Source organism: Balaenoptera ricei, chromosome X, assembly GCF_028023285.1.
Source record: "Balaenoptera ricei isolate mBalRic1 chromosome X, mBalRic1.hap2, whole genome shotgun sequence".
In the NCBI taxonomy this organism is placed as follows: domain Eukaryota; kingdom Metazoa; phylum Chordata; class Mammalia; order Artiodactyla; family Balaenopteridae; genus Balaenoptera; species Balaenoptera ricei.
The window spans coordinates 87,431,671-87,458,786 of record NC_082660.1 but is presented as its reverse complement, the minus strand read 5'-3'; positions in this window follow the sequence as shown (position 1 = coordinate 87,458,786).

The following is a 27,116-nucleotide window of genomic DNA, read 5'->3' as shown; positions in this document are numbered from 1 at the left end:
TGTTTACTGAATATTTTAAGCCCACTGTTGAGACCTACTGCTCAGAAAAAAGATTCCTTTCAAAATATTACTGCTCATTGACAGTGCACCTCATCACCCAAGAGCTCTGGTGAAGATGTACAATGAGATCAATGTTTTTTTCATGCTTCGAACACAACATCCATTCTGCAGCCCATGGATCAAGAAGTAATTTCAACTTTCAAGTCTTATTGTTTACGAAATACATTTCATGGTACTTCCCTGGTGGCACAGTGGTTAAGAATCTGCCTGCCAATGCAGGGGACACGGGTTCGAGCCCTGGTCCAGGAAGATCCCACATACCGCGGAGCAACTAAGCCTGTGCACCACAACTACTGAGCCTGCGCTCTAGAACACGTGAGCCACAACTACTGAAGCCTGCATGCCACAACTCCTGAAGCCCGTGCGCCTAGAGCCCGTGCTCCACAAGAGAAACCACCACAATGAGAAGCCCACGCACCGCAACGAAGAGTAGCCCCCGCTCGCCGCAACCATAGAAAAGCCCGTGGGCAGCAACGAAGACCTGTTGCAGCCAAAAATAAATAAATAGATAGGTAGATAGATATATTACAAAAAAAAAAAAAGAAATATATTTCATAAGGCTATAGCTGCCATAGATAGTGATTCCTCTGATGGATCTGGGCAAAGTAAATTGAAAACCTTCTGGAAAGGATTTACCATCCTAGATGCCATTAAGAACATTCATGATTCATGGGAAGAGGTCAAAATATCAGTGTTCACAGGAGTTTGGAAGAAGCTGATTCCAACCCTCATGGATGACTTTGAGGGGTTCAAGACTTCAGTGGAGGAAGTAACTGCGGATGTGGAAATAGCAAGAGAACTAGAATAGAAGTGGAGCGTGAAGATGTGACTGAATTGCTGCAATCTCACGATAGAACTAACAGGTTAGGAGTTGCTTCTTACGGATGAGCAAAGAAAGTGGTTTCTTGAGATGGAACCTACTCCTGGTGAGGATGCTGTGAATTTGGTTGAAATGACAACAAAGGATTTAGAATACAACATAAACTTAGTTGATAAAGCAGTAGGAGGGTTTGAGAGGATTGAAAGAAGTTCTACTGTGGGTAAAATGCTATAAAATATCACTGCATGTTACAGAGAATAATTCATGAAAGGAAGAATCAATCCATGTGGCAAACTTCATTGTTGTCTTATTTTAAGAAATGTCCACGGCCACCCCAGACTTCAGCAACCACCACCCTGATCAGTCAGCAGCCATCAACATCGAAGCAAGACCCTCCACCAGCAAAAAGACTGTAGCTCACTGAAGGCTCGGATGATGTTTAGCATTTCTTAGCAATAAAGTATAACATCAACAGATTAAAATAAATTAGTATTTCCATATATGCCTTAGGTAAAATGTAATACCCACTCCATCAATTGAAGTATAATTAATAATGAAGTACCTACTAGGTGTCAAATACTGACACAGGTGCTCTGTTATATAGATGAATAAGGCATAATCACCTACCTCATGGAGCCGATGGTCAAATTAAAAGAAAGACGAATGAATATAATTAAGACATGTTAAGTGCTTTGGTAGAGGTTTGCACACATTAGTGACTCTTAGCACAGTCAAAGGTTCAACAAAGGCTTCTTTTATTTTTAATTTAATTTAATTTAATTTTCCCTCAGTATATTTTATTTTATTTTATTTTTTTATTGAAGTATAGTTGACTTACAATGTGTTAATTTCTGCTGTACAGCAAAGTGATTCAGTTATACATATATACATTCTTTTTTATATTCTTTTCTGTTATGGTTTATCACAGGTTGTTGATTCTAGTTCCCTGTGCTATACAGTAGGACCTTGTTGTTTATCCAAGAAAGGCTTCTTGAATAAGTATTTTTTGCTGTATCTTGAGAGGTTGGTTTTACAAAAGAGATGAGGTACCTTGTTTCTTGACACTAGAAAGGATGAGTGAAAACTAGATGAAGATGTGTGTGGGGAGAGGGGATAGAAGAGCAAATTGGATTGCCTAAGAATTGCTCTTCTCACTTTATTTCCTCTCCATGGCTAACACTATAGTCTAAGCCACTATCATCTCTGGTCTAGACTTGTGCAATAGTTGTTTAACTATTCTTTCTCTTTGTACTTTTTCTCTTTGCCAGTTTATTCTCTGCATAACTAAAACAAATGAGCTTTAAGAACATAAATCAAATCATGCCGTTCCATACCTAAAACTCTTCGGTGGCTCTCGCTCTTGGAATAAAATAAGATCTTGTCTCATTTGGCCTCTCCCCTCCTCTACAACCTCATTCATAACGTTTTCCCTGTTCCTCACTAGGCTCAGTGATCATGCTTTTCTTTTTGTCCTTGAACACACTACACCCTTTCCTGCCTTTGGTCCTTTGGATTGCTGTCCCCCCCCACCCCGACCCCAACTTTTCCCTAACCCCAAAGCTCCTCTCCACTGCCTATATGCTTTACCCATTTGTCTCATTTTCATCTTTCAGGTCTTACCTCAAATGTCATTTCCTTGGAAAGATCTCAGCTGACCATTTTCTCCCATATACTCTTTGTCAACCAGTTTATTTTCACTATCATACAGCTACAGTCTGTACATCTGTTGTTTACTTACTTTCCTGCTTCTTTATTAGAATGTAAGCACCCTGACTGCAAGGACCTTGTCTGTCTTTATCACCACTGTATCCCTATAACTCAGACTAGTGGTTGGCGCATAGTAGGGGTTCAATAAATATTTGTTGAATGGATTAATCTCTGCATAGCAAGAAAACAAAACCCTTTGTAAATAATGCTAAAATACCAATATCAAACTAGAAAAAAATATGTTCAATATATAGGTAATGTATAACATCTCAAGTGTTAATATCTGTACACATATAGAGCTACTACAAATCACTAAGTAAAAGAATACCAAATCAAATATGCACAAAGGATATAAACTGACACTTCATGGAAGAAGTACAAATAACTCCTACACATATGAAAATATCTTCAACATGTTCATCATAAGAATAGAATTTTTAAAAATTAGATTTTTAAATCTAATTTAGACCTATTAGATTGGCAAATATTGATATGATTGTTAATAACTAGTACTGACAAGCTCATATACACTTATAAAAGTATAGATTGGTAAATCTTTCTGAAAGGCAATTTGATATTATCTTTTAAATTTAAATAGTACATACCCTTTGATCCAGATTTTCTACTTTCAGGAATTTTCGTACAGAAATAAACAAACAAGTGCTGTTCAAAGCAGTGTTTTTCTTTAATTGTGTGCATCAATAAGAGACTGGTTTTAAAAAATTATATTTATCAAATAAAAATTTTCCTATATAAAAATGAAGAGACTGGTTCACTATATTATGGTAATTTACACAGTATAATAATATGTTAATATTATGAAGCATTTCTATATGTAGTGGCCTGTAAGGATGCAGAATATGACCTTGAACTTCATCCTTGTACTGTTTCTTCCTTTCTTTCACTTCCTGAACTTCCTGGCCCTTTCCCTTGTCATAGTCACTTGTATGGCTTGGAGGTAAATTAGCATAGTTATAGCAAGAATTAAAAGGGAAAAAGTTAATATATACTCTTTGCTGTTTTATCTTATTTTGTTTTTAATTTCTAAACTGTCTGTAGAGAAACAAAAGGAAAGGCCCTCTGGAAAGCAGAACATAGAGTTGGTGACGGTACAAAGCTTACAAAGCAAATAGAAGAAGAAAGGACGCTGTCTACCCACTCCTCCCCAGTCCTGGGAGGAGATTAGATTAGAATAGGAGGGAGTGTGTTTGTGAGGGTAAAGAAAAAGTCCTTGGAAGTGATCATAATCTAGAGACAAAAACCGGGACCTTGGGGGACATGGACGATAGCAGGGACTGAGGGGCACCAAGTATTCTGTTGGTAGTCACTGTCAGGGAGCCAAATAAAAGCTGAATCAGTACCAGCAAACATACATCACTAGTCAAGAGAGTATATAACTCTGCCAAGGAATCATGTCACCTCTTAAATGTGAGCTAGAACTTCCCTTTAAGATCTGCCTGTGGTCCTCACTGCTGCTCAGGCAACAGAAGTAGACCCTGAGCTTTTCTGGGTCCCATCCCAACTGTGTCTTGTGAATGCTTCTTTTTGACAATAGCCCAAGACTCTGGTAAGTCTTCCAAAACAGAGAGGTGATCGTGTTATAGCAGGAAAAGTCCTGTTCCTGGTTCTTCAGTGGGACTGGACAGTGATAGAGAAATCTACTTTTGTGATATGGAGATATAGATATATACACCAAACTGTTACCAGTGAATGAGGTAGAGTGGAGAGATTTTATTTTTACTCTGTTTTGTATATTTCTGAATTGCTTGGATTTTTAAATAATAAAGCATACATTACTCATATAATAAAAAGGCCACTCTTGAAAAGAATGGAGAAATCTACTAGATGATACAAATGCTGCATTTTATCTGACTTGTTGATAAGGAGAATAAACAAGTCATTCCTTCAGAAGCACTTGATGTTTACAGCAATTATTTATTAATGTCAGTGTGTATGGAATGCCCAACCACTTGGGGTCAGGACACCTTTAAAACCAACCAGGGTTCAGTGGGAAACAATCTACTCTAAAAGATGTTTACCAAATATATGTCAGCACAACTGTCTCATCTCCCCATACTTAAGACCCTTTTGTCTGTGGCTATATTTTTCTTACGTTTTTACAGCGGGCATTTTGTGGACTTCTGCTTCCACCCATATCTCCTGTGGGACTTGCCTCCCTGCCATAAACAACTAGAAAGATGCACAAAATATGTGAAAGAACTGTTTTCAGACTTTGGACAGTAGGCTGTGCAGTATTTTAGTCCCTGAGAGGAGGGAAATAAATGAGGTGAGCCCTACAACCATCTTGACTTTCTGATGGAGACACTTTCCAGACAGTAGCACAAGGAAACAATTTCACTGAGTGGAGGACATCAGAATTTAGGGAGGCCAATGCAACTAGAATTTATGAGGTTGATTACTGGAGGGGGAGCTACAGAGAGAAATGGCTCCACAAATATACACAGGAGTCTCCTTAAGTCTTTGGCTAAACCAGTCTGTGCATATGTAGGGTGAAACTCCACCAGGTTGGGCAAAGAAAAATTGTTAGGAAAAGAAGAATTACCAGGAAGCTGTAAGCCAAACAGTTTCAAGAGTTCACACAGGGCTGGAAATCATTTTGGTTCCAACTGGCCAGAAAGGAAGGCATTGCTGAATACTCAGGGCATTTACTAGTGATCTCAGAAGATCATACCTTAGTAGTGGAGCTAAAAGAAGCTTAAAAACAAACCTCAAAAGCATTAAAATGATCTTCATGTTACATAACTGTCTGCTAGAATAAAGTTCTACACTCTTTAAAGGACTACTATAAAATCTAGTCCTCAACAACATAAAATTAACAATGCCTGGCATTCAGTAAAATAATTACTAGACATATGAAGAAACATGAAAATGTGACTGATAAGCAGAAGGAAAACACAGATGCTGAAATGAGAGATGATAGAATTTGCAAACTAGGATATGTAAACATGTTTAATATATAGGTTCCATATATTTAAGGAGGAAAACATAACTATAATGAGAAGAGAAATGGAAGAGGTAAAAAAGACCAAATGGAGCTTCTATGGATGAAAAATACAGTATCTGAAATGAAAATTTCATTGGATGGAATTAACAGCATTAGATATTGCAGAAGAAAAGATCAGTGAACTTGAAAACATAGTAATAGAAACTATGCAAACTGAAGCACAAAGAGAAAGAAAAAGACTAAAAAAAAAGCCAAAGGGAGCTCAGTGACCATATCAAGCAGTGACAATGCCAAGCAGTCTAGCATACTTGTAATTGGAGTCCAAAGAGGGTGATGGGGGAGAAAAAAATGTTTGAAGAAATAATGGCCAAATGTTTTCCAAAATTGATGAAAACTATAAATTTACACACCCAAGAAGCTTAAAAAACTCAAAGCAGGATAAATAAAGTGGCCATTTGTGTTTACTTGTTTTATGGTTTCCTGAATACTGGTTTATGAACTGGATTGTATTCTGATTTTTAGCTCTATTTTTCCTTATTTCTGGCTTCCTGATATGGTATCTTTCCTGATTTCTCAAAACTGATTGCCATCTGGACCAGGGAAATGATAATGTCCATGTTGACAAAGGGGAGGAGATGTTTATTACTACAATCCCCCTCTGTACATGTTGAAACTCTTCACTCAGGTAGAAGGTCTCTGTAATCTCTACCTGTCACTATGAGTCCCTTGGGCCTTATCAAAGACTTTGTGTTCTTAGGTTTCTTTTATAGTTGCCTAAGATGACAATTCTAATTCTATTGGAATGTTTTAAATAATAAGTACTGTATCTTACAATTACTTCTATTTCTCAAGTGTCTATTTAGCACCTTGTACATAAGCCAATCAATAGATATAGGCTTATTGATTGATTAGTTCAGTGGTCTTCCAACTGTAGCATGTATCAGAATCACATGGAGAGTTGATAAATTACAGATTGCTGGGTCCTATCACTAGAGTTCACAATTCATTACATCTGAGGTGGGGCTTGATAATTTGTATTTCTAATAATTTCTAACAATTTTCTAACTGGATTAGACTATATTTCTGAAATTCAGCTGTTGAGAGATTACATATATTTCAAGTCTCTCTTTAAATCCTACCTCTTCCGTTTGGCAAGTCCTTCTCCCTCAGAATAATAGCTCCTCTTTCTAACATGTATTTCATAACCTCTCTACATCTCTTAAAATATTTATCATAGTCTTTCTTCTTTATAAGTTGTTTATATAATGTGTTTATCTTGAATACTAAATTGGCTGCAGAACTAGATCTTCAAAAGCTAGACAGAATAATTAACAAACTGACATTTTTCCAAATATGTATCATTATGTGTATGTATTTCTATATCCAAAAAAATTATTTAATGAGTTCATTAGAAACAACTAGGTGATGAAAATGAAGATAGAACTTAAAAATTTCAGTTCCTGCTTCTTTATATGTACCAGGTCAATGAAGTGTTAGATAGGATTTGTGTCCCTGAATTAAGAAGAGTAACTCCAACAAGAAGTGTCTAATTATTCTTCACTTTTAGTCCTAATTATTTTTAGTAGCACACTCTAACTGCTGGGAAAGACTGAATATTCCCCCCCACAACACCATCTTCTAGAAGGAACAACTCTAACGAGGGTAAAGGACACATAATTTGAGTTTTGGGTGCTGGAAACAATGAAGTAAACCTGTCAGGTGTGCTCACACGTGAAAGGTGTGGTAAGATGAGACACCTCCATGTCGGGAGCCCCCCCCCCCATTCCTTTTTATGTAAAGCCAAGTGGGCATAGGATTAGTGTCTGGAGCACAGAAGACTGTTTAAGCAAGCTCAACTCTAGGTTTCTGGAGGAAGATTTTCTCTTTATCAGTCTTCTCACTATCAGAGTGTAAGACCTGAGGGTGGAGAAAAGGGAGGGGTCAAGACCAGTTACTCTTCTTTCTTTCTCTTTCTTTCTTTCTTTCTTTCTTTCTTTCTTTCTTTCTTTATGGCTGTGTTGGGTCTTCGTTTCTGTGCGAGGGCTTTCTCTAGTTGCGGCAAGCGGGGGCCACTCTTCATTGCGGTGCGCGGGCCTCTCACTGTCGCGGCCTCTCTTGTTGCGGAGCACAGGCTCCAGACGCGCAGGCTCAGCAATTGTGGCTCACGGGCCTAGTTGCTCCGCGGCATGTGGGATTTTCCCAGACCAGGGCTCGAACCCGTGTCCCCTGCATTAGCAGGCAGATTCTCAACCACTGCGCCACCAGGGAAGCCCCCAATCACTCTTCTTAATTCTAGTCTGGGCCCTAGGCTAAGATGGAGGTCAGGTAGATAAGGAGTCATCTTCATTTACATATGGTCCAGCCCAGTTTAACCTGAGACCATATAAAGATTTGAGGCCATAGCTCTAGATAGAATGAAGTGTGTGTTTGTCCAGTGTCTCCTATGTGTTTTTATATACTCCTCAGGAAACTCACAGAGGAGCAGGCATCATGATGGAATCTGAAGATTTTTTTTAATTTAATTTTTTAAAATTTATTCAGTTTTTAAAAGTTGCTTTCCATTTACAGTTATCACAAACTATTGGTGATATTCCCCGAGTTGTACAATACATGCTTAAGCCTATCTTACACCCAATAGTTTGTACCTCCCACTTCCCACCCCTATATTGCTCCTCCCCCACTCTCCCCACTGGTAACCACTAGTTTGTTCTCTATATCTGTGTCTGCTTCTCTTTTGTTATATTCACTAGTTTGTTGTATTTTTTAGATTCCACATATGAGTGATATCATACAGTATTTGTCTTTCTCTGTCTGATGTTTCACTTAGCATGATTTGGGACCGCAGCCATCTCTCTTTCCATCAGTGTTTATGACTAACATATGTGATCTATTATGTATTCAGTTATGTAGGGATGAAGCCTGTTTCATTCAAAGTATCTGATTATAACATCTCAGTAGATGAATTCTCTGTGAAAATGAAATAATATCATTATTTTAATTGAATCGGTAAGTTGTAGGATTCTTTTTATCTTTTAAAAGAAAATTTGACTGCATACTATTTCTGTAAAGCCTGAGTTTTGCAGTACATATAAATATCATCATAAAAAGCTGGATTGTTTTCACTAGAATAGGTTCCTCATTATTTTATTCTCCTGGAGGACACAGCTCTTCTTAAAGAGCCTTCTCTTCATTTCTGTAAGTTCTCTACTAGTCAACATATTGGTATTATGAAGAGTTAATTTATCATTGGCACCAGCCTATCAATAAAGCCATTTTCATGGTCAAGTCTAAATGATCCTATATTATTCCAAAAGAGCACAGTTGGAATAAATTATAATTACATTTCTTTTATGCTAAAATGAAAGGTCATTTCCTCAGGTCTTTACTCACACTGAACCATTAAACACGTATTCTAATAAGCCACATTCAACTTTTTTATACACCATCTTTATTGGTTTCTTTCTATCCTCCATTTCATTTACTGATCTGCATTTCTGTTTATGCCAGCATCCTCTAATAATGCCATGACTTGCTCAGCAAAATCCTACCACTTCTGGCGACTGACCAAGCTTATACAATGTGCTTTCACATAAAAGCTTCCTCACTGCAGACTGCTATGTGAACTATTTTGGTAGGGATTTTATAATGCTGCTTTGTAATTAAATGAATGAAACTTAAGGATCCAATTTCAGATTAGCTTGTACAAAGTCATTATCTATCATTCTGACCAGAAAAGCAGGAAGCCTATAACATTTGAATAATATGCTAGTGGGAAAGGCATGTCACTTATCCTAAGTCTTAACATCATATTCAAATTTGGACACAGTCTAATTATATTTGATAAAATGTAGGCATATATAAAAAGCACAAATCACTTATCAAGATTTATGTCTTAAAGTATGATAGCATCTAAAAGTTGCCATGTAATTTACTAAATAAAAATGCTATAGTAATTTAACCTAAAGCATCTGGAATTAGCTCATCATCATGTGTTTTGAGGGAAAAATATTCCTAAAGATTTAAATATATTTAGTGATGAATTTGAAGTTTTTAAGTTGTGAAAATTCAAGTGTACTTATGTTTTATCATTCTTTCCAATAAAAATACTGAAAAGCGATTAATCTCTCATAGGTATAAATATGAAAGTGAATCATTTTCCTAAAATAGACACCCACTGTGAACAGAGATCCATAACACATACTCCCCGATAACTTCCATGAAATAATATAGTACCTTCTTTTGTATGGTGTTTGCTAAGCATAAATTAAAAGTAGCTGAGTGACAAGCACAGTGTTAGAAAAATTTCCCAAATGTTGATTTTTAAAATCCGTGAAGATATGCAATAAATATTATACAGTATTTATTTTTTCCCTGCCCAAATAAGCAGGACCTGCATTAACATTGGGTCATAAATCCGGAAATGCATCTTTTTGCAATCATTGGATGTGCATGCACACACACATACACAGAGAGAGAGAACTTCTTGACAACTGAAAGGAATTCACCAGTGATCAGTCTCTGGTGTCAGAGTAAGAAGTAGTTAAGGGAGTGCTGGTAAATCCCACCTCCTACGCACACTCTTCTGACAAGTGGAATGTGATCCCAGTAGAATGAAAAAGAAGCAAATGTGTCAACTGTAATGATAGTAAAATTCATGCTTAAGGAGTAGCTCAGCCTTTCTGTCACCTGGCTCTGCCGATCATGTCGTCGCTCCATTTCTATTGACAATTAGTATCTCTATCCACATTTCATATCTCAGAAGTTGAGTAAGAGTTCAAAAGTGGAGCAATTCCGGATGATGATCGGCTCCAAGATGTAGCCATGGGAGTGAGTGGTTAAAGGCAAACATTCAAGTCCCCTTAATTTCCTGTGTTAATGTACTTTTGTAATAAATATTATTGGGGTATGTGGTAGGCAGAATTCCAAGATGATCCCAACAACTCTTTTACAATCTCTTCCCCTTAAGTCTGTGTGGAACCTGTGAATGTGTGAGACATCACTCCTGTGATTATGTCATATTTTATAGCAAAAGTGATTTTGCAGATGTAATTGAATACTCACAGGAACCCTTAAAAGGAACTGAGTTCTTCCTAGAAAAAGCGATTTGAAGCATGACAGGGATTTGATGCAAGAGACATTCATTCATCACTGGATTTAAAGATGGAGGGTTCCATGCAGCAAATGACATGAGCTCTAAATTAGAGCATCCCCGGATTTACAGCAGGCAAGGAAACTGGGACTTGGACCATACAGTCACAGGGAACCAAATGATGCCACAACCCTGTGAACTTAGAAGAGGATCCTGAGACCCACATGAGAACACAGCCCAGCTGACACCTTGATTTTAGCCTGAGGAGAATCTGTGCAGAGAACTCACTCAGTATGGTACCCAGATTTATGATCTACAGAATTGTGAGCTAATAAATGAGTGTTGTTTTAAGCCACTAGATTTGGGATAATGTTATGCAGTATTCGAGGACTAATACAAGATATACTTTACATACAATAAAATACATCCATTTTAAGTTTGTAGTTTGATGAGTGTGAAAAATGAACACACCACCACAATTAAGATATAGGACATTAATGCCCCAAATTCGCTATGCTCCTTTGTCATCAATTCATCCCCTAGCAGCAGGCACCCACTTCTCTGATTTCTGTCACTTTGTCTGATTTCTGTGGCTCTATGTATTGAATTGTGACTTGCTCCTTCTCTTTCTCTCTTTCTCTCATCATATGAGGGCAATTATCATTTTTATACTCTTCTATACAAACCAAAAAATTTTTAAATCACCATTCTGAGTACATAGAATAGCCTCTCTAAATACTTTTTAGTTTATTAATTCAAAAAATATTTGCTGCATACCGGCTCTGTGCCAGGCTCTGTTCCAGGCACTGAGATATACTAATAAGCGAAGTTAAGTCTATCCCTTATGTAGCATATACTCCAAAGATTCTGGGAGGTTGGTTTTTTTTTATGATGTGATTGGCTCCCTGGCTGCGAGTCCTCTAAACTTCACTGCTGGGACCATATAACTCCTATTTACATTAGCCTCATCTCAGACATTAGGATAAAGCTAAGTAGACCAAGCCTCAAGGTCTCAGAATTAAGAATCAAGCTTGTCTTGCTGTATAGTTCCATGAATTTGTGTATGAGGTGAATTAACTCTGTACCTTCCATCTTTGTCTAGCATTCAGTTCTCCTGGGTCTGAGGTCCAGCTGTATCCTTCTAAGAACATGGTTCTCAAATCTGGCCAAACCCTAGAATCACTGGGGAAGATATGAAAAAGTACTGATGCCCATTCCTACTCCACTTGGCTTAGGCCTAGACGATGATATTTATTAAAAGCTCCAATGTGTCTAATAATTCTAATTTGCAGCCAAGGTATGAAAACACTCCTCTAGTTTTTTCATGGAGTAGTGTCCTGCTCTTTGAACCTGTATCTGTGGTGGGGTTCCTACTTTCTGTTGCCCAGCAGTGGTGCCATCTCTACCCTATCATTTCCCCTCTGTGGTAACCACTGAAGCCATGCACTGAAAATAACTTGTAAGATGGAAGGAGCCTAGGTCCTTGAGTCACTGAAGGCAAGGTCACCCACTGAATATTGCATTAGACTGTTGTAGAGACTGCTGGTTGCTGCCAAGGATGTCAATGTGTCAAGATAAAAAAGTATATCCTGTTCTTCTTTAAAGATGGGATTGCTATAAGCAGATATATAAACAGAAGTAGTCAGGACTTCTTGAAAGTCTCCTTTAAAGAGTTTGCTGTGTCCTTCCCGACTTTGTCTTGTCTTCCAATATGAAGGCAGATGTAATGGCTGGAGTTTCAGCAGCCATTATGTAACCATGAGGATAAGGGTCACACATCCTAGGGATGACAAATGAAGACAGTAATGGAAACTGGTTCTCTGATGACATTGGAAGCTGCCATACAAGTCCTGGTATAAAAATCTCCAGATTTTTAATTACATGAAAGGAAAAAAACTCATGTAAACCAGTATTTTTTAGGTGTCTAGTACTAATAGCTGAATATAATTCCTAATTCGTACATTGCTAATGTCATACTTCCTGTGCTTTTAAGGATCTTATCTATTATCACCCACTGGCTCTTCCTGACACCACCTGTCCATCTCTCTGCACTACCTTCTCTGGCTTGCTGTTTGGATCTCTGTTATTTCCTTATGAATCAGTCTCGTTTCTTGATCTTTGGTCATCCCCAGTTTGGTCTGTCTTTCCTTCAGTGGAAACCTGTCACATTCGATCAAGAATGAATATATAACAATCACTTAAGGAAATTCTAAAATGCTTCCCAGCTAATGTGAATGCAACAACTTGATTCTCTCAGTGTGTTTTCTATGTCCACTTTTCTCAATACCGAATTCAGATGGTCTTGCCAGCTCCATTTTCAGGTGAAAGTGAAAGAAATAGTAGTATATAGATTATATGATGGACAACACCCTGTGAAATCCATCATTCAAGGAACAGAGGAGATTGGATTATGTGACCTATGATTTATAGGTGGGAAGACACCACTTATCATCTCTAGGAAGATCTGTTATTCCTACTGACTTTGTTCATGCTGTGTAGTATGTTGTTTTCCAGGTCAGCTAAATCTCACATCCTTATTAAAGTTGTTTATTTCCTTTGTTGATCCGTGAAAGTAGGAAAATAATAAAAGATGCACACAAGGTAACTCATGAACCAGTAACTTTTGTTCTCAATCTGGGAGACTGAAAGTGAAAATGTGAACTTGTGGTGCACAGCGTGGTCTGGTTGTTTGAAGAACATCACGTGATGAAAGCAGTGATGATGGGAGAAGATACACAGATGGTAGGAAAGCCACATCCTTGGGTGGCTTTGTGGCTTCCAATTTGCCCATTAGCACCTTGAGAAAACCAGTTGAAATGGGTAGCTTTGTGTATTTAATTCAAACCAGAAAAAGAAAATGGTAGCATCAGCTACTGAAATTCACATCAAGAAAAATGACTATGTTTTTTCTAAGGTAGACATATTTCCTCCAGAGTTCTGAAGTTCCTGTGCCTGGAAGATCTTGCATTTTTGGTGTGACTTCATAAAATCTAGTTCTTAAGGTTGAGTTGGTAAAAATGAACTAGTCTGTGCAATGAGGTCCATTTTTTTTTTTTTTTGGCCACATCACACACGTGGGATTGTAGTTCCCTGACCAGGGATCGAACCTAGGCCCTCGGCAGTGAAAGTGTGGAGTCCTAACCACCAGGACCGCCAGGGAATTCCTGAGGTCCGTGTGTTTAAAATCCAATTGATAATTAAATATTTTCACTTGACTCTTCTTTTTATTTCCTGTCAGTAGTCTTTTATGCTAACGTGACTGCTAGTTCCCCAAAAGTCTTAAGTTAGAGTTACTCAAACTCTCTTAGAAAAATAGAATAGTTTATTTAGAGATAATTTGTAATCATTTGTGTTTACAAAAGAAAATAGTCATGGACAAATGAAAAACACAAACTTTGCCCTCAAACCGTTTTAATCATTAGCTTGACCTCCTTAATCATCAAGTTGTTTGTTCTTTAAAAAACTGCCAAAAAATAGCTAAACTGACTATTATTATATTCTTTAATCTGCACATCATTTCCCAACCATTTCTTGGAGCTTTGGGGGCAAACACACACTTAGTGTGTTGAGATGTTCTGAATTCCCTACAGCAATTCTGCACAATTTTGATCAGTAAGGAGGAGGTGGTAGTGAATAAAGAGAAAAAGAGAAATGCTGTGTTATCCGATTCTGGGTTCCAACACCAAGGCCAGGTTCATATTCATCAATACTTGGAAAGTACCTAGGTTAATCACTCGTTAATGGTAGATAAAAAAGAAATCATAGTCAAGGTATCGCTTATGGACCAGAGGTAGGAATTCAGCCAGGAGACTAGAGTTGAGGAAGGTTGAGGTCTGGTAGAAATGAGGTACAAGGGAAGTCACACATTCTGGGAGGTGAAGGTCAAGGAGGAGGTTCAAAACCTCAGTTTGTTCTGCACTAGGCTAAAGGGAGCTGAAGTAAAGCTGGAGACTTTTACAGTCAGCTTTAAGGTTGACACATCCATACCTGCAGTGGAAATTTTAGGATTTAAAGCAAAATTACCTTTAGAGTTAGACAAAGCGTCCTTAAGTTTTAGGAAATTTCATCTGATAGTATCATAACCTTCGTGGCTTCCACCATTAAGTTTGTTGATCCCTTTTCTTGTGGGTCAGTGGAAAAAAAAGAGAAACGGGAATGGATGGGTCCAGGATCGGGGGAGTAGCCAATCTCCAGTACAGAAAATGGCTATCAACGCCAATGCCAATGTCAGTGTCCAGAGGATTGGAGATGACTCAGACTTACTTGGTGTGGCAACAGCTGAGTAATAACCCTTCCACTTCCAGGAACTTATCCTATGGAAATAATCAAGAGTGTGCTCCAAAGTATAACTTATGTTCTTCTCAATATTGTTTACAATAGAGAAAAGCTAAATGACCAACAACAATGAGGGAATAGTTATATAGGTATGCTACATACACTCATATGAGGGAATGTATATGCAAACATAAAATTAATGTTTTAGAAGAATATTTATTAACAAAGGTAAAGTTAACTTTAAAAAGATTACATAAAAGTACAAAGCGTAAAAGTAGCATGTTCTACTGTAACTGAACTTATTTACAAAACAGAAACAGACTCACAGACATAGAAAACAAACTTATGGTTACCAAAGGCTGATACCAGGAAGGTGGGGGTGGGGGGGGAGGGAGATAAATTAGGAGTTTGGGATTAACATTTACACACTACTATATATAAAATAAACAACAAGGACCTACTGTATAGCACAGGGAACTATACTCAATATCTTGTAATAACCTATAATTGAAAACAATCTGAAAAAGAATATATACATATGTATAACTGAATCACTTTGCTGTACACTTGAAACTAACATAACATTGTAAGTTAACTATACTTCAATTTACAAAAAGGAAAAAAAAGAACAAATAAAGTTACTCCTTTGTCTCTTCAAAAAAATTTAGCATTTTCCCCACACTCTATCCCCAATATCCTGCATTATTCTCGCTAATAGTACTTATCACCATGACATACTTTGTATTTACTTGTTTATTTTTATTATCCGTATCCTTTCCCCTCATTAGAATGTAAGCACTATGAGGGCCGGGACTTTGTTTTGTTCACTATTGAATCCCCCATTCCTAATACAAGGCCTGGTATACAATGGGTGCTTAATAAATACCTGTTGAATGAATGGCTGAATAATTCTAGTGTGTGTTATAGGTCAACACAAAGTATAGAAGCATAGAAGAATGGCTCAAACACAGTATGGATGATGATCAGGGAAGACTTCCTGGAGGAGGCAATCCCTGAATCTATATTAAAGCATGGTAAAGAGAAAGATTTCTGGAGGTGTCCTGTTATCTATAGACTGTCCAGAGCCATAATAGGACCACATTCTCAACTTGAAATACAACTTGTCACCTAGATTCTTATTGCTGTGACCCCCTTCCTTAGTTGGACTTCCTCAGAGTTGTCTGCCTGTGGATACTGCAGTGAATTGCCTGGCTCTCCTGAGAGGACCAGTCTCATAATTGAGTTCTTTTCCCATTTTGTCCTTAATTAGTTTCCTCTCTTCCGCCACCGAAGGCTTGGCTTATTCTCCTCTAAGCCTATCCATATTATGATTTACCCTCTTTTAGTTTACTTCATGCTCCAAAACTCTTGTAACTAATATATAGGAAGCTCAGAATCCTTAGATATTATTATATGTTGAAATATTTCACTGTGACACAGGAGTAAAATTAGACAGAATTATTTTCTAGTAAAGTTACTCTCCTTTCCCAGGCGTCTTAAACTGAATAATAATATCAATGACAGTAATGAGAACAACAATATCACCCCATATATTTGCACAGCATTCTAACTATATATGTTCAAAGCCCTTGTGTATATCATTAGAACCTCACAAAAACTCTACGAGGTACGCGAGGAAACGATAATTATCACCATTTTACTGATGAGAAAAGCAGGTAAAATATGGATTGTGACTTCTGCAGTTTCACAAAACATCTTAAACCTTAGTCTTATGACTTAAAGGCCTGAGACATACTAGAAATGAGGTAAAAAAAAAAAAATTCTGAAGTGGTAACTTGCTTCTAAAAGGCAAAAACTACACACATTATAATAATGTTCTATAAAGGGGAAGGGAGGGAGGACACAAAGAATTTGTGCCAAAATGTAGGAAATGATTTTTTTGGTCATTATTTTCTGCTCTGATGGAGAAAGTTGTATAGATTTTGTTTAGTTTACAGATTACATAAACAGAAATAGATTGAGTTCATGTAGTTTCAAGTAATTTGAATTGCAGAATATGTTGTAATAAACTAAACCTGTCCAATTAAAGGATTATTTTTAAATATGACAAAATATTTGAGTGCCGCTAAAACAAACGGAATATAAGGTAAACACATTAAGAAATGAAAACAAAACTCCATTTCAAAGAGGTCATTGCTTATCATATTAGACAACAAAGAAAACAAAATGAAAATGTTTAATTTTGGATATCAGATTAAGATAAAATAAGATCTATAGTAATAGAATGGATTTCTCCATGAATTAAAATATAAAAATTTAATCTTGTTTCAAATATTGTATCTCAAAAATTAAACCCTGCTCATAAACTAATCAATGTATGGCCCCATCTTCATTAAGGAGCTAGATTTACAAATGTTGTATTATATTGAACACTTTATTATTCAATATAAGTGTCACAAAATGAAACACTTAGAATGTGGGCTAAATGCATTTACATTCCAAGTATCGCATTGCCAATATTAAACTTGCAAGATCAAGTTAAAATTTTGTTATCAGTATGAAAATTAGTCATAGCCCATTTAATTATTTAAAAGAATTATAATATCAAGGGTAATTAGATAGGTGGGAAAATCAATTATATAGGACCCATGTAAAGCTTTAAAACAAAAAGAGCAGTTGGTATAGATCCAGTATGAATGTACCTGGTTCTTAGCCAAGACAAAAGCACCAAGGTAATTCCTGCCAAAATTTATGTAAAATAAAATTACATGGCATCTAGCTGTATTGTAGTAATGTTGACATAACAAAGAAAGTTTAATCTTTTGGAATAAACAACATATTTAAAAGCTTGTAGCATCTTATGTGAGGGCATCTTACGAAGTACAATATGAAAATAATCAGACTGAAAAGCTGATGGAAGAGATTCTCCAAGTGGATAGTCTCTATTCCCACATTCTACATCCAGCAAAGCAAAAAGTTCTGCTTTTGTTGATATACTTTGCATTTGAGTGAAAATATTGTACTAAAGCGATAATAATTATATATGACAAAATTATACACCCTCTGAGTTGAAGGAGACCTCAGCTAGCATCTGATTGAACCCTTTAGTTTGCTGAGGCAGAGCAAGAGCTCCGTGTGACTTTCCCAAAGCCACAAGGCAGAGCTGGAACTAGAATCTAGAGTTTTCTTCTCCTTGTCCAAAACTCATTCCTCTGTAACATACTGCTCTACATTTGAGACAAAAGTGCAATTTTACAAAGCACTCCAGATTCTTAGAAGTCAAGTTCAACATAAGGATGACAATTTCCAGAATACCAAACACATAAATGCTCCCCGTACACTGATGGGAAAGGAGGCATGGTTATAAAAAATCTATACTTCAGAAGACCATTGCACCAGTTCACCTTTATTCCCCCAAATCAAGCAAAGAAAACCCTTTCCTTATTTTGATCTGGATGATCTGATGGGAAACAGAACAGATGTTCAAAAAAACCCTTTCTATTTCAGTCAACAGAATTCTTTGCCAGCTTTAAAAAAGCAATTACTTTAACCCTTTTAAAGAACAATATTTGGATCAATTCACCTGCATCCAAATCCATTGTGAAGATGACTGAAATGATTGGAACCACTGCACTTTGATTTTTTTAGTGGAAATACATAATCATGACTGAGGCTTAATCTTGTCCTATGTGCATAAATTCCTTGATATTCCTCTGAAGTCCACCTATTCCCAAATTCATGAACATATTTTCATGTTTTTACAGTCCCCTGCATTTCTCTTGAAATATATTTTCATTTCTTTGACATATCCTCACATACAAGCTTTTCGAAATTCACTAAAATCTTATCCTAGTTGGTAGCCATCCCTCCTTGTCCTCCTTCTCCAACACACAAAACACTCTTAAGAGTAGAAAACAACAAAGCCTATTAAGATACACATGTGTGTAGATAGCTAGATACCGTCCAAGTGAAGTAACTCACTCTACTATTTGCATTTTAAGATTATTTGAGAATAGTCAGAACATCCTAACGTGTTAATTCAGTAAATGTCAAGTGTTTTCCTCTATATGCAGTAATAAGAAAGCAGTCCAGGGAGAGGCTATGCCCAGAAGCCTTAAAGGAAAATCACTCAGGAGACTTCCCTGGTGGCGCAGTGGTTGGGAATCTGCCTGCCAATGCAGGGGACATGGGTTCGATCCCTGGTCTGGGAAGGTCCCACATGCCGCGGAGCAACTAAGCCCGTGCACCACAACTACTGAGCCTGCGCTCTGGAGCCCACAAGCCACAACTACTGAGCCCGCATGCCGAGAGCCTGTGCTCCACAACAAAGAGAAGCCACCGCAATAAGAAGCCCGTGCACCGCAATGAAGAGTAGCCCCCGCTCGCTGCAACTAGAGAAAGCCCCCACACAGAAACGAAGATCCAACGCAGCCAAAAATAAATAAATAAATAAATAAATAAATAAATTTTTTTAAAAAAGAAAAGAAAAATCACTCAGAAGTTGCTGTTATGGGTTGAATTATGTCCCCCCCAATAATTCACATGTTAAAGTCTTCACCCCCAGGACCTCAGAATATGACCTTATTTGGACACAGGGTTATTACAATTGGAATTAGTTAAGATGAGGTCATTAGGGTGGGCCCTAACCCAATATGACTGGTGTTTTTATAAAAAGGGGAAAGTTGGACACAGAGGCAGACACACACACAGGGAAGATGATGTGAAGAGACACAGGTGAAGATGATCATCTAAGAGCCAAGAAGAGAGGCCTGAAAAAAATCCTTACTCATAGCTCTCAGAAGAAAGCAACCATGCTGACACCTTGCTCTTGAACTTCTAGCCTCCAGAACTGTGACACAATAAATCAATAAATTTCTGTTGTTCAAGCCACTCAGTTTGTGGTACTTTGTTGTGGCAGCCCTACTAAATTAATACAGTTGCCTATCTGAAATTTCAGACAAAAATAAACACTTTAAAAAGTCACTTAGATTTTACATTGATTAATCAAATATCATAAAATAGAGTCTACAGAAGTGACACCTGATAAGGACTTTAGTGTATATGGTAGTTTTTTTTGTTTGTTTGTTTTTGTTTTTTAATCAAGAGAAATCTCTGAACTGATTGGGAAATTCATTATTTAAACAAAACCTCACTTTCTTAACTAATCTGGTTTTATAATTCAAAATAGATTTGAGGATCCCCTAAAAACCACACACTAGGGATAGAGTGGTAAACATAAATCAGCTGTTATCTGCTCTCATGAAGCTTATAGTCATGTGGAATATAATTGTGTGTGTGTGTGTTGATTTTTAGCACACATTGAAGAGGCCAAGGCATGAAAAAGAATAGGAATAGAACTCAAATTTAAGTACTTCCACACATTACTTAATTTTCACAACAATTCTATGAGATATGTATTATTATTATCTACATTTTAGAGGTGAAGAAGCTGAGGGACAGAGAAAATAAACTGAGAAATAGTAGAACTGAGATTCCAACCCAGATCTAACTGCAAAATTCTGTTTGTTCCACTCATCTACTTTTCAGAAAGAAAGGGAGAAAGAGATAAAGAGAGTGACACTGTTGGTGGGAGTGTAAATTGGTAAAGCCACTATGGAAAACTGTATGGAGATTCCTTAAAAAGTTGAAAACAGAGTTGCCATATGATCCAGCCATCCCACTTCTGGGCATGTACCCAGAAAAAATGGAAACTTTAATATGAAAAGATACATGCACCCCAATGTTCATTGCAGCACTATTTACAATAGCCAGGACATGGAAGCAACCTAAGTGTCCATCCACAGATGAATGGTTAAAGAAGATGTGATATATTATACACACACACACACACACACACACACACACACAGAGAGAGAGGAATACTACTCAGCCATAAAAAATGAAATGAAATAATGTCATTTGCAGCAACATGGATTGACCTAGAGATTATCATACTAAGTGAAGTAAGTTAGACAGAAAAGACAAATATTAATATGATCACTTATATGGGAACTTATATGGGAATTCTAAAAAAATGCAAATGAACTTATTTACAAAAGAGAAACAGACTCACAGACATAGAAAACAAACTTACAATTACCAAAGGGGAAAGGGAGGAGGGATAAATTGGGAGTATGGGATTAACAGATGCACACTACCATATATAAAATAGATAAACAAAAAGGACCTGTGGTATAGCACAGGGAACTACATTCAGTATCTTGTAATAACCTATAATGGAAAAGAATCTGAAAAAGAATATATATATATATATATATATATATATATATATATATATATATATATCTGAATCATTTTGCTGTACACCTGAAACTAACACAATATTGTAAATCAACTATACTTCAATTAAAAAAAAAGAGAAAAAGTGTATGCACCTACATAATCCATATAGTGCTACATACATATATTTGTGATTGCACTATCAGAACATGTATATCTGAGGCAGATTAGGTATGAGGTGAAGTACTACATCTGGTCATTGGATTTAGCCCAAAGACACATTAATACCTAAACAGTGATTTTTTTTTTTTAACTTTCCATCTAAAATCATTCCCGCTTCTTAGCACCACATTTCTATCAATGGCAAACAAAGATTCTATTACTTACCCAGACTTCTCAGGTAGACCATATACCCATTACTGAGTTATTGATTATGTACATCTCTTCCCCTTCAAGTGTGGATAAAAGGCACTGTCCAAGGTTGGTGTTGGAAAATTGACAGGGTAGCCTCAGAAACTTGATTTGTCTATACCTTGAGATTAGCTCTATGGTCCAAAGATGAACTCATATTGACTAAATTCACAAGCAGTAATCCAGAATGCCAAAAAATTGATTGACAACAAAAATTATACAACTCTCATAGTGGATGGAATGCTAATGTTGGCATGACCAAAGTGTTCTCTCCTCATAGGAAGCCCTACCAAACAGGAGGACTGTTTGAGGAGCAAGCAAGGAGTAATAGTGGGATGAAATTAATAAGTACTGACAATTACTTCTGAAGGATCAGTTGGTCCATTTCTGGAATAGGCATATACCTGCGAAAGGACCTAAAGAACCCTATGGCCTTGACACTGTTCCCTGAGCAGTGCCAGGATGAGTATTGCCAAGGCTATTGTCATTCTCTTCCTATACTCCTGTCTGACAGCCTGCTTTCTCATGGACCCATTCTTTCCTTAGACATTTTCATGTATTTTGTTAGTTTTGCTCTAATCTGGGTGCCATTCTTTCTTTAGCTTCTCTTTGCCTGTCTATGACCTGGTCCATTAGGACTTGATTTTATAGTTTTAACTCTTAGAGGGTTAAACAATTTTCAGTTTGCTAGAAGGTATCTTACTCTCCTCTTTCTTGCAGGTACTTTCTACAGTCTGCAAAAGTCTTACCTCCTTAGTTTTCAGACACAATTCTCTCTTTTGTAATTTTTGCCTTCTGGGTCTTTGTGAAAACTCCCTGGCTATTTTTAGAGTAATATTATGTCACTTTAATAGAAATTTTAAAGTTCTTTAATGCTAGGAGCTTCATCATATTTTTCTAATGTGCATTCTTATTTAGGTGAGAGAGGAAGAGAAAAAGATTTTCCTATGGGAACTGATTTCAAGTTTAGAGTGATACTTGATTAGTAAAGAGCAAAAATAAATATTAGTTATGAGATGTTTAAATTTTCCACCTTTTTCTCATATGTATATACATATTTTTTAAAATATACGTGTATATTCAAGTTCAATATCATAAGGATTCTTTGCTTTGCTTTGTAAAATAGATGAATTCCAGGGAAGTTCATCATAAAATGTAGTGCGAAGAGCCCTAGAGATGAAGTCAACAGTCCTGAGGTCTTTACTTTCTTCCGGTCCAGTTTGGCTGTGTGGCCTCGGCAAACACCTGAACACCTAGTGCCCTGGTCCTTCCACTTATAAAATGAGTGTCATGCTAGGACATGGGTGACAGCAGGGCAAAGGTCTTTAGGTTTGACTGGGATCAAGAGTCCGCCTGGGGGAAAGGACAAAGGTGCTGGGATTACCAGGAAGTTCTTATAAAGGGGATAATACTTGACTCATGTAACTCAAAGAGCACTTGTGAAGAGGGCCACAGGAAGCTAGGTAAGAGGAAGTACTTTGGAAAGAATTAGTTGAAACTTTTTTAGAAAGGAAAAGGTAAGATAATGACTTTGCTTCTGACACTGTACATGCCATGATACCAACAATGCTAAACCTACTGGAAACTCTAGCCTTATCTAAAATTTCATTTTGTTTCCTTTGGAAACCTTTCCAGATTTTCTTCATATACACATGCCTATTAGCTATCACTTCTATGTAGACAGCCCTCATATATATCCCAACCGTAACTTTTATCTTGAGCTACAGAATGGCATTCTCCCCTGCCTGTGGATTATCTCCACTTAGACACCTATATGCACCACACACTCGGCATCGTTAAAGAAGGCGTCATCTTCTACATCCAACTTTCAACTACAAACAGTTTTTTCTCTTAATACCTCAAATATGTAACTGCAGGGTTAGTGTAGACTTTTTTATCCTGTGCCCAGTGATTTGTCAAATTCTGTATGATCAAATACTACATCTCTTACCCTCACTTTCATTCCCCCCCCCCTTTCCATTCCTCTTCAACCATCTTATTTTGGTCCCTCATTGCATATTATCTGGATTACAGTAAGTCTCCTCTCTGTTCACCCTCTTTCACCTGTCTCTAATCCATCTTCCACAACCCTGGAGATTAACCTGAAACATACATCTGATCACAACACTCCTCTGGTAAATCCCCTTCGGTGGGTTCCTATTGCCTACTAGAGAAGAATATAGCACAACAAGGCTTTTCATGATCTGGCTCCAATCAGCTTCACATTTCACTACTTTGCCACAAATATGTTTCAGCCACAATAAACTACTTATAGTTCCTATAATCTGTCATGCTGGCTTTTACTTACCTATGTTGTTCCCTCTGTTTGGACCAGTCTTCCTGCCTTCTCACTTAACCATTTTCTCTGCCTTGCTAACTCCTACCTGGCCTTTAAGACTCAGCTTAAATATCACCTCTTCCAGGAGACCTTCCTTTATATCCTCCATTGTGTTTGCATGGCTCCCTTGACATGATACTTTTCTAACACATTCTATTACAATTGTTGATTAACTTCTCTGTATCCTTCCCTAGACTGTAAGCTCCTTGAAGACAAGGATTTTGTCTCATTCATCTTTGTATTGCCAAAGCTAAGAGAGGGTGCTTTGCACAGACAAATACCTGTTTGTTAAATAAAAAAATGAATATAAACTTTATCATTAAGATTCTGACCAGCATACCACAGGGCAGCAATTGGAACATATGTCACCCAGAGACTGAGGTTTAGGTTAGGGAAGTAAAGTAATTCACTAGAATCAAAGTATCAGGCAAGACAGAGCAAAACAGTGTGATCATACTTAAGGCCCAGGAGATGGGATGAATATACTAGGGACATAGAACAAATGCCAAGATCATAAACCAGAGGAAAAATTTAATCTGAACAAGGTTAAGATTGTGAGTACCAAACACAGAGACCATGCAAGGATGCTGTTGTTGACGAATCAGTCAAGGCCCTCAGGCTTTGGTGAGAAGATTTAGACCAGCTCTTGAGTGGGAATGTCGAAAAGATGTATTATATCTGGCTTCTGGGCCTCACGTATGACAAGTATTGCATCAGACAGAAAATCTTAGTGAGTCTGAGTTTCATCTAGAGACCTGGCAGATGCAGATGTATGCTACACTGGGTTAACCATATTTGCATTCAGCATTGCTATCTAAGGAGCAGACCAAAGTGCTCCTATTTGTGAAAGGTGAGCTTAATGCAACACGTGGTTACAAAAATCAAAATTGTCATATTAAATTGTCCTTTAAAAGGTTCTTTTTAATGGTGATTTTCATGGTTAATAAAGCCATTAAGTACCCAAAAGGAGTGACCTTATCATATACTTTACATTTGAGCTTTAATGTACAAATCAATATACAATTGATTTAATTAAGGAAGCTGCAGCTAGTTCTTTCACAACATGACTCACTTTACATTTGTAAATATTTCAACTGCCAAGAATTTTGCTATAAGAAGTGAGGCTTTTATGAATCTTAAAATGATTTTTAAAATAACTGTGGACTGATTCTATATTAAGTATAGATCAGAACATATTGGAATGAGTTTCTTAGGTCTGAGACTTTTTCATTTTACTCTGTCTTACATTTCTTCCACTAGACATGCTTTTAGGGCAATCTCAGCCTAATTAACTCTCTGTTGCTCCAAAAGCCTGTTTCTTTCTTCGGCAAAGACAACAGCTCTTCTACTCTGAGGAGGTACAGTGACAATAAAATGTGTAAATAAAGTTACTTGAGTAATTTTTGAAAGACACATTTGACAGCTTTTGGAAAACAACAATATAGTCTGACAAATTGCGGTAAGATTGGACACATCCATTGGACTATTTCATTCATCATGTTTTACACTCTACCTTGAAGGCAGGGGTTGCGTTTGATTCACCCTGTGGGTCAAAATTCTTGGCACATAGTTGGTACTCAATAAATATTGGCTAAGTGAATGTGACTTTGCATGACAATTTTGTTGCTGTAACAAAGACTGGCAATTCTCTTATTTAACATTCTTCATATTCCACCTCTGCAATATTTATAACCTAGTCTCCTTCCTCTAACTCTTTAATCATTAATGGCCAAATGGAAATTTATATGACCTAAGGCTAAAGCCATCAAATTTGGATTAAACCTTAGTTACCCATTACAGTGAATAATTTTCTTAAAATCTTTATTTTAGACAGTCTGTTTTTACTGAGCATGAAAATATATAATTAGCATATATGATATAATTTGAAGTATCAATTATGTTTAAACAAAATATTATGCTTCCCTTTTAGAACTTTTTTATTAGAGGCATGGAGCTTATACCCAGAGAAAAATGGGTTGCCTGGTGAATTCATGAGCTTGAAAATGAAAACAACCTTGAGGAATTATCCAGGACATTTCTTGGACAACCATCACAATCTCTTCAAACAGTTCACACTACTTTCTATTAATATTATTTTTAGAGATTCCCCAGCTGAGCAAGTCCCTTTGGTAACCCAGTTGAAAGTTTACCAGAGCCTCTACTTTATGTGTCCTCTAAAACCTTTCTGGTAAAATGCCAATTTGTTTCCTCTTTTCTATATTCAGTGAAGATACCAAAGGAATTGGCCTGGAACTTTTTTTAAAGACATTTTGGGGTTAACATATGCACACTATTATGTGTAAAATAGATAACCAACAACATCCTACTGTGTAGCACAGGGAACCATGTTCGATGTCTTGTAATAACCTATAATGGAAAAGAATCTGAAAAGGAATATATATATATATATAAGAATATAGAGGGGGAGACCTTCAAGGTGACAGAGGAGTAAGATGTGGAGATCACCTTTCTGCCCACAAACACATCAGAAATACATCTACATGCGGAACAACTCCTACAGAACACCTACTGAACGCTGGCAGAAGACCTCAGACTTCCCAAAAGGCAAGAAACTCCCCACGTACCTGGGTAGGGCAAAAGAAAAAAGAAAAAACAGAGACAAAAGAATAGGGATGGGACATACACCTCTGGGAGGGAGCTGTGAAGGAGGAAAAGTTTCCACACACTAGGAAGCCCCTTCATGGGGGAGACGGGTGGGGGAGGTTGGCGGGGGGGAAGCTTCAGAGCCATGGAGGAGAATGCAGGAATAGGGGAGCAGAGGGCAAAGCAGAGAGATTCCCGCACAGAGGATCAGTGCCAACCAGCACTCACCAGTCTGAGAGGCTTGTCTGCTCACCCGCCGGGGCAGGTTGGGGCTGGGAGCTGAGGCTCGGGCTTCAGAGGTCAGACCCCAGGGAGAGGACTGGGGTTGGCTGTGTGAACACAGCCTGAAGGGGGCTAGTGCACCACAGCTAGCCAGGAGGGAGTCCGGGAAAAACTCTGGACCTGCCTAAGAGGCAAGAGAGCATTGTTTCGGGGTGTGCGAGGAGAGGGGATTCAGAGCGCCGCCTAAACGAGGTCCAGAGACAGGCGCAAGCTGCAGCTATAAACACGGACCCCAGAGATGGGCCTGAAACGCTAAGGCGGCTGCTGCAGCCAACAAGAAGCCTGTGTGCAAGCACAGGTCACTCTCCACACCTCCCCTCCCGGAAGCCTGTGCAGCCCGCCACTGCCAGGGTCCCCTGACCCA